Below are 13,668 nucleotides of genomic sequence, written 5' to 3'. Positions count from 1 at the left end.
CATCGAATCTAGCTGGCAAGGAAAGAAATGCATTTGACATATTCTGCTTATTACATTCCAATACCATCAAGTGACAGAATACAAATGCTACAAATGCCCAATAAGTCATCCACAATTCTTTCCCCAAATGCTGCAGGACAAAAATGATTGAGCACAAAATTAAGGTGCCCAAACATTTAAAGAAACCTTTTTGTCTCAGCATTGATTCAAAGTTTTGACTTCTTGCAGGGTTAGTTTCAGCAGCTCATCCAAATGCCCATGTGAGCCAAGGCATTTACAGGTTTATATCCAAGATGGATCCTCCTGTACTCTCACCTGGTCTAGCTGCGTAGTGATCAGGAGTAAAACCCTGGTGGATGATTTTCCCCCTCAGTAAACTTGAAGTGCTGAGACCCATCATAGCGTGGTTGAGGGTTTGGATGCGGTAATTTTTCCTGGTCTCAATGATTCAACTGCTCACCACCTAAACACACTGATGTCTATAGAGCAGGCCAGTGGGGAAATAAAGTTATTCCCTAGGGTTTGAGGTTAATGAATGTGGCCAATGGAGAATGCCAAATGTTTAGTTTAAGCAAAGTAATGCAACTATTACCCTAAAGTAATAGGGGTCTTTAGATAGTTTAACTTATGGTTTTCTGTGGATTGACCCATTTTGTCCATGTCAATATTTTCATTGAAATGCTACAACAGAGAAGGTAGCCATTCAGTCCATCATGCCCAAGCCAGCTCTTTGAAAGACTATCCGATTAGTTTCACTCCCCTGCTCTTTCCCCATGAAGACCTGCAATTTTTTCCCCTTCAAATATTTATCCAATTCCCCCACTAAAAGTTACTACTGAATCTACTAGCACTGCCCTTTCAGGCAGAGCCTTCAAAATTATAAATCACTACGGTAAATAATTTTCCACAGCTTCTTTTCCTTAAATCTGTTCTCTGCTTAGTGACACTCCTGCCTGTAGAAAGAGTTTCTCCCTATTTACCCCTCGAAACCTCTCATGGTTTTGAGCACCTTTGTGAAAATCTCCCCTTCTCTGTTCTAAGGGAAACAATCCCAGTTTCTCTAGTTTCCACAATACTGAAATCCCCCAGCCCTGATGCCATTCCTCTTTGCCCTGTTGTATGATATTGTATGTGCCCTCATGCCGTTGTAATGCAAAGGTGCTCGGCTGAGCAAGGGTTAACGTGGGACTGGAGAATAGCACTGCCCATGGTATGATGTATAGAGTCACATGGTAATAGACTGAGAGAGCAGTCGAGAGAGACCTGACTTGAGAGAACACTAGAAGCAGCCTACCTGCATGGGATTGTTAATAGTTAAAAACTACCAATAAAGGGTTCATGTTTAAACATACAAGACCTCATCATTGAGACATCTAAAGAACCCATATTACAACATGGTGGCAGCAAAGGGATCTCCTAAAACATATCACATCAGCGATAATCTGAAAGGTGGCAGCATTTTAAACGAGGAACCCATAACAGTATCCCAAAGTATGAAAAACTAAAAGCAACTGAAGCTGAACTAGAGAGACGTGCAGCTAAGAATAAAACTTGAGGAAACAGTTGAAGAATCTTTGCTACTGACTTAGAAGTTGAGGAATCTACCGGAGTGAGTGGAAGACCATTGCGAGAATCCCGAGTGATGCAGAGTAAAAACAAAACCTGGTCAGGTCACAGAGACAGGTGAGCACAACTACAAAAAACTTGCAAGACCCTAAGTGACGCTGAGTTATGACATTTAGTTAGATCACAAGGCGGTGCACAAAACTACAAAAAAACCACAAGACCCTGAGTGATGTAGTGTGAAGAATACTAGACAGTTCACAAGAGAGTGAGCAAAAATTACAAAAAGAAACTGTACTTACATCATAGAATAGGTGGCAGTCCCTTGGCTCAGCATATCCATAGAAAAGCTGCAAGTTTAAAAAAACCTGTTAAAAAAGAGACAGAACAAAAAGTTCCTGCAGAGGAGAAGAAACAAGGAAAGAATTGCCTAGAAAATAAATGCCCCTACCTTGAAAGTTTAAAAAAAGGCCCACAATCACTAGGGTCTTCTCCAGCTCAAAAAAGTGCGGGAAAATTACTGCCAAAAATCCGGCAGGCTGCAGATAGCCCCCGAAGTTCAAAACGGGGGAAAAAAAAGCCTGCGGAATCTGGAAAAGGAATCCCTTTTCTGTTAGGTCCCCATTTTTAAAGGTTCAAAAAGTTTAAACAACAGAAGGTCCACAATCGCCAGGAAACCCATCAAAATCATAAATCACAGGGGAATCACAGTGACAGAACCAACAGCTGCGGACAGCCTGAAGAGAAAAAAAAACAGTTACTGCACATACTGTCTTAAAGGGGTAATGACATTTAAAGCTGTAACTACAAGGAAACAAAAATCAGCCATGGTCAGAAAATTAGAAGAGCCGGATGCATTTCTGCTATGGACAGGGCTAAACCAGATCTAAGAGTGAGATTAAATGAGAATAATATGTTTTTATTCTTGTTTGGTTCATTTTCTGGTGAAGTACTCCACAACCAATGTACAAATCTATACTGAACAACATTTGGTGAGATATTAAAAGGCTTTGACAGATATTTTAAACTTCAAGTTGTGGAGAACGCAGACCCGAGGAGAAAGTCTAGCACACCCCAATAAAATGCCAAGGTCAACAAGAGGCCAACAAGAGGGCAACTCCCAATAAAGCACCGAGGGCAACAAGAGACCCTAGAGAGAGGGCAACTCCCAATAAAGCACCGGGGGCAACAACAGTCCCTAGAGAGAGGGCAACTCCCAATTAAGCACCGAAAGCAACAAATGTCCCCAGAGAGAGGGCAACTCCCAATAAAGGGCCAAGGGCAACAAAAGACCAAAGCGAGGGACAAAGATGGCAGTGCGGAGCAACAAGATGGATCCGTATGAAGGTAAGCTATCTCAGGTAATTCAAAAGAAGAAAAATGTAAATGAAGCTGTTCTACAGGAAAATGTTTGCATCAGAGCTGAACCGGAAGATTTGAAGCACAAGGTTCAAGCTGAGTATATACCTCTGACAACGCACGATAAACTTAAGCCTTCAATGAGCCAAGCTGTTTGAGATCTGAACAAACAAATTTCAAAGATGACACAAAGGTATCAGGAGTGCATAATGTCCCTCAATTCCATTGTTGGCAAATCAAAACAGGAGGAGGGTAAACTCAACCAGCCGTGCAGCCAGGCAAAACAGCACATAGAAAAGGCACGCAAAGAAATTAAAGACTACCAATAAAGTGTCCATGTTTAAACATACAAGTCTCAAGATCTTGTCACTGGGACATCTAAAGAACCCATATTACAACACACCCTCTCCAAGGCCTTGATGTCCTTGTTAAAGTGTGGTGCCTAGAATTGGATACAACACTCCAACAGGGGCAAAACTAGTGTTTAAATAAAAGTTTGGCATAACTTCTTTGATTTTTGTACTCTATTGCTCAATTCGTAAATCCAAGGATCCCATATCTTTTTTCAAAAGCTTTGTCAACTTCTCCTGTCTCCTCCAGTAAAAACTCCCAGGCCTCTCTGTTCCTGCTTCCTCCTTCCCTACTTTAAGATTGGTACCATCTGGTTCATATTACTTCTCCTGATCCTTCCTACAAAATGTATCAAGTCACACATCACTCCCTTAAATTTCATCCGCCATGTATCAGTCCATTTTACTAGTCTATGCCCTCCTGAAATCTCTTACCATCTTCCTCACTTTACCACATTGAGCTTCATGTCATTTACAAATTTTGAAATGATGGGCGGAATTTTCCCATAAGGAAACTAAGTGCGATGGCGGGTGGTTTCTGCAGCGCCCAGCCCGCTGTCCGTAATGGCGGCAACTTGCGCCCGATTCTGCGCTTGGAGCCTCATTAATTATGCAACGGTGCGTGTCAGTCTGAGTCACCCGGCGGGTCAGGAGTTGATTCGTGCGGCCGCCCTTAGCTGGTGGGTTCGCAGGTCCAGGTGCCATTTTTAAAGGCCACTCCAACTCACAATCTCACTCCCTCCAGCCCACCAGAGATGCCTGGCAGCCAGAGCAGGAAGGTCAAGATCCTGAAGAAGAAGGCGGCAGCATCCTGCTTCACGCACCAGGCCCTCCAAGCCTTGATCAGAAGGGTGCAGGCTCACGGGCAAATGCTCCATCCCAGGGATGGCTGCAGAAAGCACAGCTGCCTCACCTCTCTGGCCTGAGACACTGTCGCAGAGCAGGTCAGGCGCAGCTGGCACCCATGCCCGAAGGCCATCCAGTGCAGGAAGAGGATGAATGATCTTATCCGCTCTGCCAGGTCAAGTCATCCTTCAACACCCTCTAATATCAAACTCTCATCATGGCATCATGCACTCAAACGGCTCCTCTTTTCAGGGATCTCACACAACCATTAACGGGGGTCACATATCAACACTCATTCTCTCATTGAGACTTTCACATCACCATCATCCCACCTATCATGTTGCTCACACTCCATCCTCTGGACCTTCTGGGGGGGGCTCACCACACACAGGGAACATGCACCTTACCCAACGCTGCTCCATCCCTTCTCACACCTGCCTTTCTTTCTTCTTCATACAGGCCAAGCTGGCACACAACAGGCGTGAGAGAGCCCAGACCGGAGGAGGGACGACTGACGTCATCACCCTCAATGAGTTTGAGGAGGCTGCAATCAAGCTGGCTGGGGAGTACAGGAGTTGCTCCTGTGGGGAAGGGGAGATCAGCCTCTCCCACCAACCCAGTACATATCACAGCTCCATCACCTCATCAAATCCGGACATTCACAGTGAGTAACGTGTAGTCTTATCCAGCTCATGCTCATTAGCTGAAACTCTATTTTCTATTTTCTAGGCACCAGTCGATCGAGGCCCCCAAGCCAGTCCAGCAGCAGCACGAGCCCCCAGACTTCACCCGAGGAGGACGCTCCAGAGGAACCATCCTGGTGCTCACACGCACCCTCCACCAGCTCAGAGACACACACGTCGGGGGTGGGGCACAGATGGAGATTAGGTTCGGGCTCACTTTCTGGGGAACACCTCACTGACACGTCCCCGCAGCAGTCAGAGGCAGGGACAGCCCAGGACTCCAGCACTCAGAGGGCTGCTGGAGACCAGCCACCCGCTCAGTCCGGGTCAGATGAGCCTCTGGAAGCAGCCGCCAAATCAAAGCTGGAGATGCAACAACAGGTGGCGGGCAGAACATCGGCAGTGACTCAGCAGACTAGAGTAAACGATGGAGGAATCTGTTCGCGTTCTGCCTGATGCCGTGGCTCCGACATGCGAGTGTCTCGAGGTCACCATGGGAAGGTTGGAAACCACCATGGAGGCCTTGGTCCAGCAGTCTTGCTGGATTTGCGCTCAGCGCTGTGCTCCATGGCCACACACCCTGGTGGGCACCATCAAGGTGTAGGCGACATGAGGCCGAGGGACCTCGACCTCCCTCCAGGTGCACCATCTCCTGCAGGAGTCAGGGCAGGGCATTCAGGCACCCACAAAGGGGATGAGCAACAGCCGGACACCCCAGGAGCCTCCACTCAGGACACTCCAAGGTTGTGCAGCTGCTCACAGCCTCTTTGCCTGGGACCACTTCCACTCCAGCTTCTCAGACTGCCAAGGGCACCTCTGCCCCTGAGCAGGTGAGCCTTATCAGGCCTGGGCCCCCCAGGCCTTGAGCCACCAGAGGACGTCCACCAAGGTCACCTCAGACATCAGGACGTAGCATTCAGCAGGCTACCTCCACCCCTGCTGCAGATGTCAGGGCTGCACCCAGGTGTAGCGGTAGAGTTAGGAAAGTTGAGAAAAATTGATGTCACCTTTGGGTCATGGGCGTGCTGGACATGTAAATAAATTGCATTTTTGTTAATACATTTGATGGTTATGTGGATGCTCCTGTCAGCTGAAGGCGTTGTGATTTTGTACTTTGGAATCCTCTTGTTTCGAGGTTTAGCCTTCCTCCCACTCAGTGATAGTGTCCCACTGTGAGATTCACATTCCTGTGATGTCAACCTCAGTTGAGCTAGTATCCATGCCCCATGTGTGAGGTCAGGGAGATGTGTTTAAATCTTGGAAATGTGTGATGCATCATTAGATGGCAGTGAAGGCTTCAAGTCTTCTCTCACATCGACCTTGTTCCTCAGTGGGCTCTCAGTTCCCAGAGTGAGCTCACTCACAGGGCCCCATGGACCAAAGCAAAGGTCATGGCCTGGCCAATCATGAGGCAAGTGTGAATGTGGGACTCGTTCTCGCTGCAGGTGGGTGGGCATCCCCCTGAGTTGAAAGAAGATGGTATCGAGAGCTCGGAGAGATGTGGCCATATTCTCTCACTTGACTTTACTCTTCCCGGAACCTGTCAGCGATTAACGTATCACGGGCATGTCTTCCTCCATGGTGTGATCGCGCTCATACTGACCCTCAGCAGCCTCCTGAGGTTCCTGGGCCTCCGGATCTTCATCCTCCGATGAGGTCTCATCCTCCTCCAGTTCACCCTCTGGCAGGGAGTCACCTCTTTGCCAGATTGTGAAGGGCACAACACACTGCGGCGATGTTGGGAACCCTGTCGGGAGTGTATTGGAGTGAGCCACCTGAGTGGTCCAAGCATCTGAAAGGTATCTTCAGGAGCCCTGTGGCCTGCTCTATAAGGGAGCGTGTGAAGCTGTGAGCAGCATTGCAACCTCTCCTCAGAACGACTCTGACGGTGACGCACTGGTGTCACCAGCCAACATTTCAGTGGGTGTCCCTTATCCCCAAGCAGCCATCCCTGCAGAGATCATGGCCCCTCGAATATCTCAGGCACCTGGGAGTGACTCAGGCTGTAGGAGTCATGGCAACTCCCAGGGTACCGTACACATGTGCAGTATGTGCCTCTGGTGATCACACACCAGTTGCACATTGATGGAATGATAACCCTTGCAGTCTATAAACATTAGGGGCTGCTGCCATGGAGCCTGTATAGCCACATGGGTGCAGTTTGTTGCACCCTGCATTCTTGGGAAGCCTGAGATGGCGGTGAAGCCGGAGAATCTCGCAGCCTGGCTCTCTTCGCCCAGAGCAAACCTGACATGATGATCAGCCTTCCTGTAAAGGGCACCTGTGACCTCCTTTATGCATCGATGTGTTGTGGACTGAGAGATGCTGCACAGGTCCCCTGTTGATCCTTGGAAAGAACCAGAAGCCAAGAAATTGAGCGCAGTGGCCACCTTCAGAGCAACTGGCAGGGGATACCCTCCAACTCCATGTGGCATCAGGTCCTCACGAAGAACGTGGCATATGTGATGTACCAGATCTCAGGACAAGTGCAGCCGTGCCCGGCATTGCCACTCGCTCATTTGTAAACAGGAGCCTCTTAAACGAAAAACCCTAGGTTTGACGATTCGCCTCCATTGTCTGGGTCTCTCCTCCTGACCCTCCTGTTCATGCTCTGGCTCTGCTTGGCCATGTCCGTCCTACTGGAGCTGTGCACAGAGTCGCCTCTCCCTCCTTCGCCTCCTCCATTGCCTTAGGACCCTGACAACAGCAGCATCGAGCTCTGGATCCATATCTGCTTTTGCCTTCTCTCTGAAAGGAAACATTGAAGACGTTAATGATTCAAGGGGCAAGAAAGTGAAGCTCAGAAGATGACATGTTTGGAGACTGTGAGAGTCCATAGTTTTTCCTGCCCTACTTGCCCGGTGGTTGATGCTGCCTTGTCCCTGAGACACTGGCACACACATCGAGGAGACCAAACAGGGATCGCAGCTACGTAACATCTTGGTCCCTGCACGGGATGCTAAAGTTTAAATGAGAAGATTGAACCAACCTAGCTCTGTGCTCCGATCTCTGATGTGACGTATTAATGACCAATCAGTTGCTCGTAGTCAATGAGTGGATGCCCTTTGGCCCATTAGGAGTGCCACATCTGGTGAACAGGTGACAGGCCTTCATTGATGGAATGCCATATATGAGACAGCTGTGTCTCCCTCACTATTGCCTGCATTCCCAAATTCTACATTCCTGTGAATTACACTCGAGATGCAGCGACTGTGATGTGAAACCACTGAGTTCTGAGTAGCCCTTTAACAGTGCTAATGAAGCCATTGGCTTCCTCCTTTCTTTCTAAGCGGACTCCTGCTCACTCTGACAGCAACAAAAGGTTAGAGAAAAAAGTAAGAGGGAGCGAAGAAGAAGCAAAGGCGTTTCCCAGAGAAGCGGCAAGAGGCGTCTCCCATCCGACACGGATGACAAGGGCAGCAGCTCTTCGGATGAGGAAGTGCCAGAGCGGCACCGACAGAAGAGGCGGCAAAGCTCCAGGGCGTTGGAGGACGAGACACCCGAGCTCCAGAAAATTGGAGACAACAAGGAGACCAACGCACCCCAACTTTGCCTGCAACCTGAGGAGGCCAGTGCACCACAGCCCCTGGAATCTGGGAGCAGTGAGGCAATCATCGCACCCCAGCTCCAGGAAGCCGGGAACAGCAACCCCCCAGAGGGGGTGAGTTTTGGAGAAGCTTCTCCAGCAAAGGTCATCTCAAAATCCGCTCACTACGTGAACCTCCAGATGCCACTGGAGCAGAACACGGCCAAGGAGATCTACCTCAGCCCATCCAAAGTGAAGGAATTTGAGCTCACTACGGGTATGAAGGAGCAGACTAAAGGTCTGGGACTCTCAGAGACAGTGGGTTTGGTAGGAGAATAAATGCTTTAATATGGGTTTAAAGATTGTATCCATAAATGTGCGTAGCATTAAATCTACTACGCGATGTGTTGCGACCTTGGACTACCTAGCCAAGGTCAAAGCTGACCTGTTGTTTCTGCAGGAGTGTGCGATACCGCACCTCAGCTCCTACAGGCAATGGTCACGATGGTGGTCCCACGGGCCATCGATCTGGTCGGGCGGAAACGACTCTCGTTCCTCCGGCCTGGGTATTCTGCTGCGGGGAGGCAACTTCACCGTCTCCGAGGTCAAGGAGGTGGTGGGCGGGCGACTCCTGGTAGCAGACGTAATGTACAAGAACGCTCCACTCCGGTTAATTAACGTGTACGGCCCGGCACAAGGGGCTGAGCGGCTGGAGGTTTTTCAGCAGCTCCCACTGCTGCTGGCGACCTCCAGGCCGGTCATTCTGGGCGGGGACTTCAACTGCATCATCGATGCGGCTGGACGATCCGGCAGGGCCGGAAGCAGATTGGACGCTACGTCCAGATCCCTGATGGAAACAGTTAAGGATGCCAAGCTGCACGACGTCTTCAGCAACCCTGCAGACGGAGCGCAGCGTAGATACACCTGGTCGCGGCCAGACGGGTCCATTCGTTCCAGGATAGACTTCCTGTTTGTGTCCCGTGCATTCACAGTCAGATCCACTGAGGTCAAGCCGGTGTTCTTCTCTGACCACTGCCTCCTACTGGCGGACTGCCACTTGGAGGAAGACCTGAGGGTGGGCAGGGGGGCATGGAAGCTAAATGTGCAACTGCTGACCCCAGAGAACATTGAGGAGCTCAAGAGGGATTACAAAGGTTGGAGAACCGTGAAACCCCTCTTTGAGTCCCTGACACACTGGTGGGAAGTGATCAAGGGAAGCATCAAGAGGTTTTTCATCCTCAAAGGCACCCAGAAAGCTAGAAAGGAACAGAGGGAAATGTCCCGACTCCAGGAAAAGATGCAGAATCTGCTCCGGCTGCGGTCGATGGGGGTCGATGTCAAGGAGGAGCTCCAAGAGGTGAAGGGCCAGCAAGCCTCGCACTTTGCCTCGGAGGCCTCCAAGATCATCTTCCGTTCCAGAGTCCGCTCCGTGGAGCAGGATGAGACGTGCTCACGTTTCTTCTTCCAAAAGGTACACAGAGAGCGCTCTGTGATCAGCAGCCTGAAGGAAGAAGACGGCTCAGTAAAGTCATCACGGTCCGACATTCTGAGGATCAGCAAATCCTTTTATGCCGGACTGTATGACGTGAAGCCCACGGACAGCACGGCCTCCCAGTCCTTCCTGTCCTCTATCACGGAGGTCCTAGACCACAGTACGCGGGAGAGCCTAGACAAACCGCTAACTCCTGACGAACTGACTAAGGCCCTCGAGTCCTTCGAGAAGAGTAAAACCCCCGGAAGCGACGGCCTGCCGGCGGAGTTGTATTCGGCTCTGTGGGACTTGATCGGCCCAGACCTGCTAGAAGTGTACGAGAGTATGCTCCTGGCCGGCAGCATGTCAGAATCCATGAGGAAAGGCATCATCACCCTCATCTACAAGCACAAGGGGGAAAGGGAGGAAATTAGAAATTGGCGACCCATTTCACTGTTGAATATGGACTATAAGATTCTGTCCAAGGTCATCGCCAACCGGGTCAAATCCGCTCTGGAATTGGTGATTCACCCTGACCAGACCTGCTCTGTGCCAGGCAGGAAGATCTCTGACAGCCTGGCGCTGCTCAGGGATACGATTGCCTATGTACAGGACAGGGGTGTGGATACCTGCCTCATCAGCTTGGATCAGGAGAAGGCCTTTGACAGAATATCGCACACCTACATGGGGGATGTGCTCTCCAAAATGGGCTTTGGGGAGGGAATTCGAAATTGGATCCAACTGCTCTACACTAACATCAGTAGCGCAGTCTCAATCAATGGGTGGGAAACAGATAGCTTTCCGATTAAATCTGGAGTCAGGCAGGGCTGCCCTCTCTCGCCTGTCCTTTTTGTGTGCTGCATAGAACCCTTTGCCGAGTCCATCAGGAAGGATCCGGGCATAAGAGGAGTGACGATCCCAGGCAGTGGAGGCACTCAGGTAAAAGCCTCCCTGTACATGGACGACGTCGTCGTCTTCTGCTCGGATCCGCTGTCGGTGCGCAGACTGATGCACGTCTGCGACCAGTTCGAACTGGCCTCGGGAGCCAAGGTAAATCGTGGGAAGAGCGAGGCCATGTTCTTTGGGAACTGGGCTGACCGATCCTTTGTCCCCTTCACTGTCAGGGCTGACGGCCTGAAGGTGCTGGGGATATGGTTCGGAGGGACCGGGGCATGCGTTAGAAACTGGAAGGAGCGAGTGGCTATGGTGAAAAGGAAACTGGGCATGTGGGAGCGACGCTCCCTCTCCATTGCGGGTAAGAACCTGGTCATCAGGTGTGAGGTACTCTCGCTGTTGCTGTACGTGGCGCAGGTCTGGCCCATTCCACACTCCTGCGCGATGGCGATCACTCGAGCCATCTTCCGCTTTATCTGGAGGTCGAAAATGGATCGTGTCTGCAGGGACGCGATGTACAAGCCTCTAGATAAAGGGGGAAAAAATGTGCCCAACATCGCCCTCATACTGATGGCCACCTTTGTGTGCGGCTGCATCAAGCGGTGCGTAGACCCTCAGTACGCAAACACCAAGTGTCACTACGTGCTGAGGTTCTACCTGTCCCCGGTGTTGCGAAGGATGGGTCTGGCCACGCTGCCGCGGAACGCTCCAAGTAGTTGGACCGTGCCGTACCACCTGTCCCTGGTGGAAAAATTTATGCAGAAAAACACCTTTGACCACAAGTCCATCAGGCAGTGGTCAGCACGTAACGTCCTAGAGGCCCTGAGGGATAAGGAGAGGGTGGACCCTGTGGGATGGTTCCCCGAGCAGACTGTCAAAGTCATTTGGCAGAATGCCTCATCGCCAGAACTTTCCAACAAGCACCAAGACGTAGCTTGGCTGGTGGTGAGAAAGGCCCTCCCCGTCAGATCCTTCCTACACGCCAGGAGTCTCACCCCCTCTGCACGATGCCCTCGAGGTGGCTGTGGTGGGGAAGAGACCGTTGTTCACCTCCTTGTGGATTGTGCCTTTGCAAAGAAAGTCTGGAGAGAGATGCAGTGGTTGCTGTCGAGGTTCATCCCGAGCAGTTCTGTGACACAGGACTCTGTGCTCTACGGGCTGTTCCCAGGGACACACACCGAGACAAACATCAACTGCAGCTGGAGGATCATCAACTCGGTGAAAGACGCGCTTTGGTCTGCCCGAAACTTGTTGGTCTTCCAGCACAAAGAGTTGTCCCCGACCGATTGTTGCGGACTGGCACAATCCAAAGTCCAGGACTACGTGCTGAGGGACGCACTAAAGCTTGGGGCAGCTGCCGCAAAGGCGCAATGGGGAAGGGTCGCTGTCTAAGACCTTTCTACCACAGCGCACCGAGAGACTGGGAACTGTTTAGAGCCCCTCGGGCTGTACAGATCAAAATGAAAGGCTGTAAATGACTGTAATATTGTTTGTACTGATGCACCTGGTGATACATTTTGTAAAAGTTTAACCTGGATTGTACCCTTGTAATGTTGTTTTTGAAATGGTTTTGAATGTGATTGAAGATTTTTATGAATAAAGTATATTTTTACAAAAAAAAACAAAAGGTTAGAGAGCGACCCGAGAAATGTGCTCCTCGTGTTCACCCTTCCCACTGACTGCCGTTCCACAGCCTTCCCTCCCCGTTGACCCCCTCTTGTTCATCAATCCCACCCTCGCCTCACAGCCCACCCCTGGTTGAAGTGCTAGTCCCTGAAAGTGGAGGCCTGCATGAGTACCACAGCACAGTGCTGTTCCTCAGGACAATGAAAGCAAAGAGAAGGAGCAGACCAACCCTACAGCCCCAGCAGATTGGTGTTCATCGCAACAAGACTGGCACAGCGCTATGGTGGGTATGTTCCACTCACCTCGAAGTTACCAGTGAACCGAGGTCTGACTTGTGCACGCCACCCTTTTCAAACGGGTTTAACACCGACATGATATCCTGCTGGAAGATTGGGGGGGCAAGATTCCGGTGAGCAGCAGTTTTAATGAGCATTCATGACATGCTAATGAATGCAAATGGCGTTTGCGCCACTAGTCGGCGGGATAACCGACCCACCATGAACACACCATCGGGATGAGAAAATTCCGGCCAATGTCTTCTTTACCCAAACTTTCCTGCTTGCTAAAGGTTTGGAATAATCTGCCAGGAAAGGCAATGGAATCAAATCTATTAGAGCTCAAATTCCAGGGGAGAAGCTTTGAAACTTGTTTATGCCCCAGTTAATGCCATCTTACCATCATACAACACAGGAGGCCCTAACAGCACTGTGGGTGCACCTACACCACAGGGGCTGCAGCGGTTTAAGAAGGTAGCTCACCACCACCTTCTCGAGGGCAATTAGGGATGGGCAATAAATGCTGGCCTGGCCAGTGACGCCCAAATTAAATGAAATAATTTTTTTGAAATCGTGCCAGCTCTTTGAAAGAGAAATTCCATTAGTGCCACTCCCCTGCTCTTTCCCGACACTCCTGAAAGCTTTTCCTTTCTGAATACATGTTCCATTCAGCCCCTCCACTGCCTCTATGAGGAAGGCTGTCACTTCAGAGTGGTGGACTCATTAAACCAAATCATAGAATGGTTACAGTACAAGAGGCCATTCGGCCCATTGTTTCCAGGCCGACTCTCTGCAAGAGCAACTCAGTTGGTCCCAATCCCTCACCCTTTCCCCGGCAAAATATCTCTCTTCAGGTGCTTATCCAATTCCCTTTTGAAAGCCATTTTTGTAATGGGCTCCCCCACACCTTTTGCAAAGATATTCTTCATTCATAAAATATCTGAAAGAACATTACAAAACATTTCAAAATGGCCACCAACTGGCAAAAAGTGCAATCATAATCAAGTTTTCTACAGAGATCATGTTGCACCCTGAGGTGCTTCAATACAATCAATGAACATTACAGACATTTCAA

Source organism: Cetorhinus maximus, chromosome 29 (assembly GCF_964194155.1).
Source record: "Cetorhinus maximus chromosome 29, sCetMax3.hap1.1, whole genome shotgun sequence".
In the NCBI taxonomy this organism is placed as follows: Eukaryota; Metazoa; Chordata; class Chondrichthyes; order Lamniformes; family Cetorhinidae; genus Cetorhinus; species Cetorhinus maximus.
Note: the sequence above shows the minus strand (reverse complement) of the source record.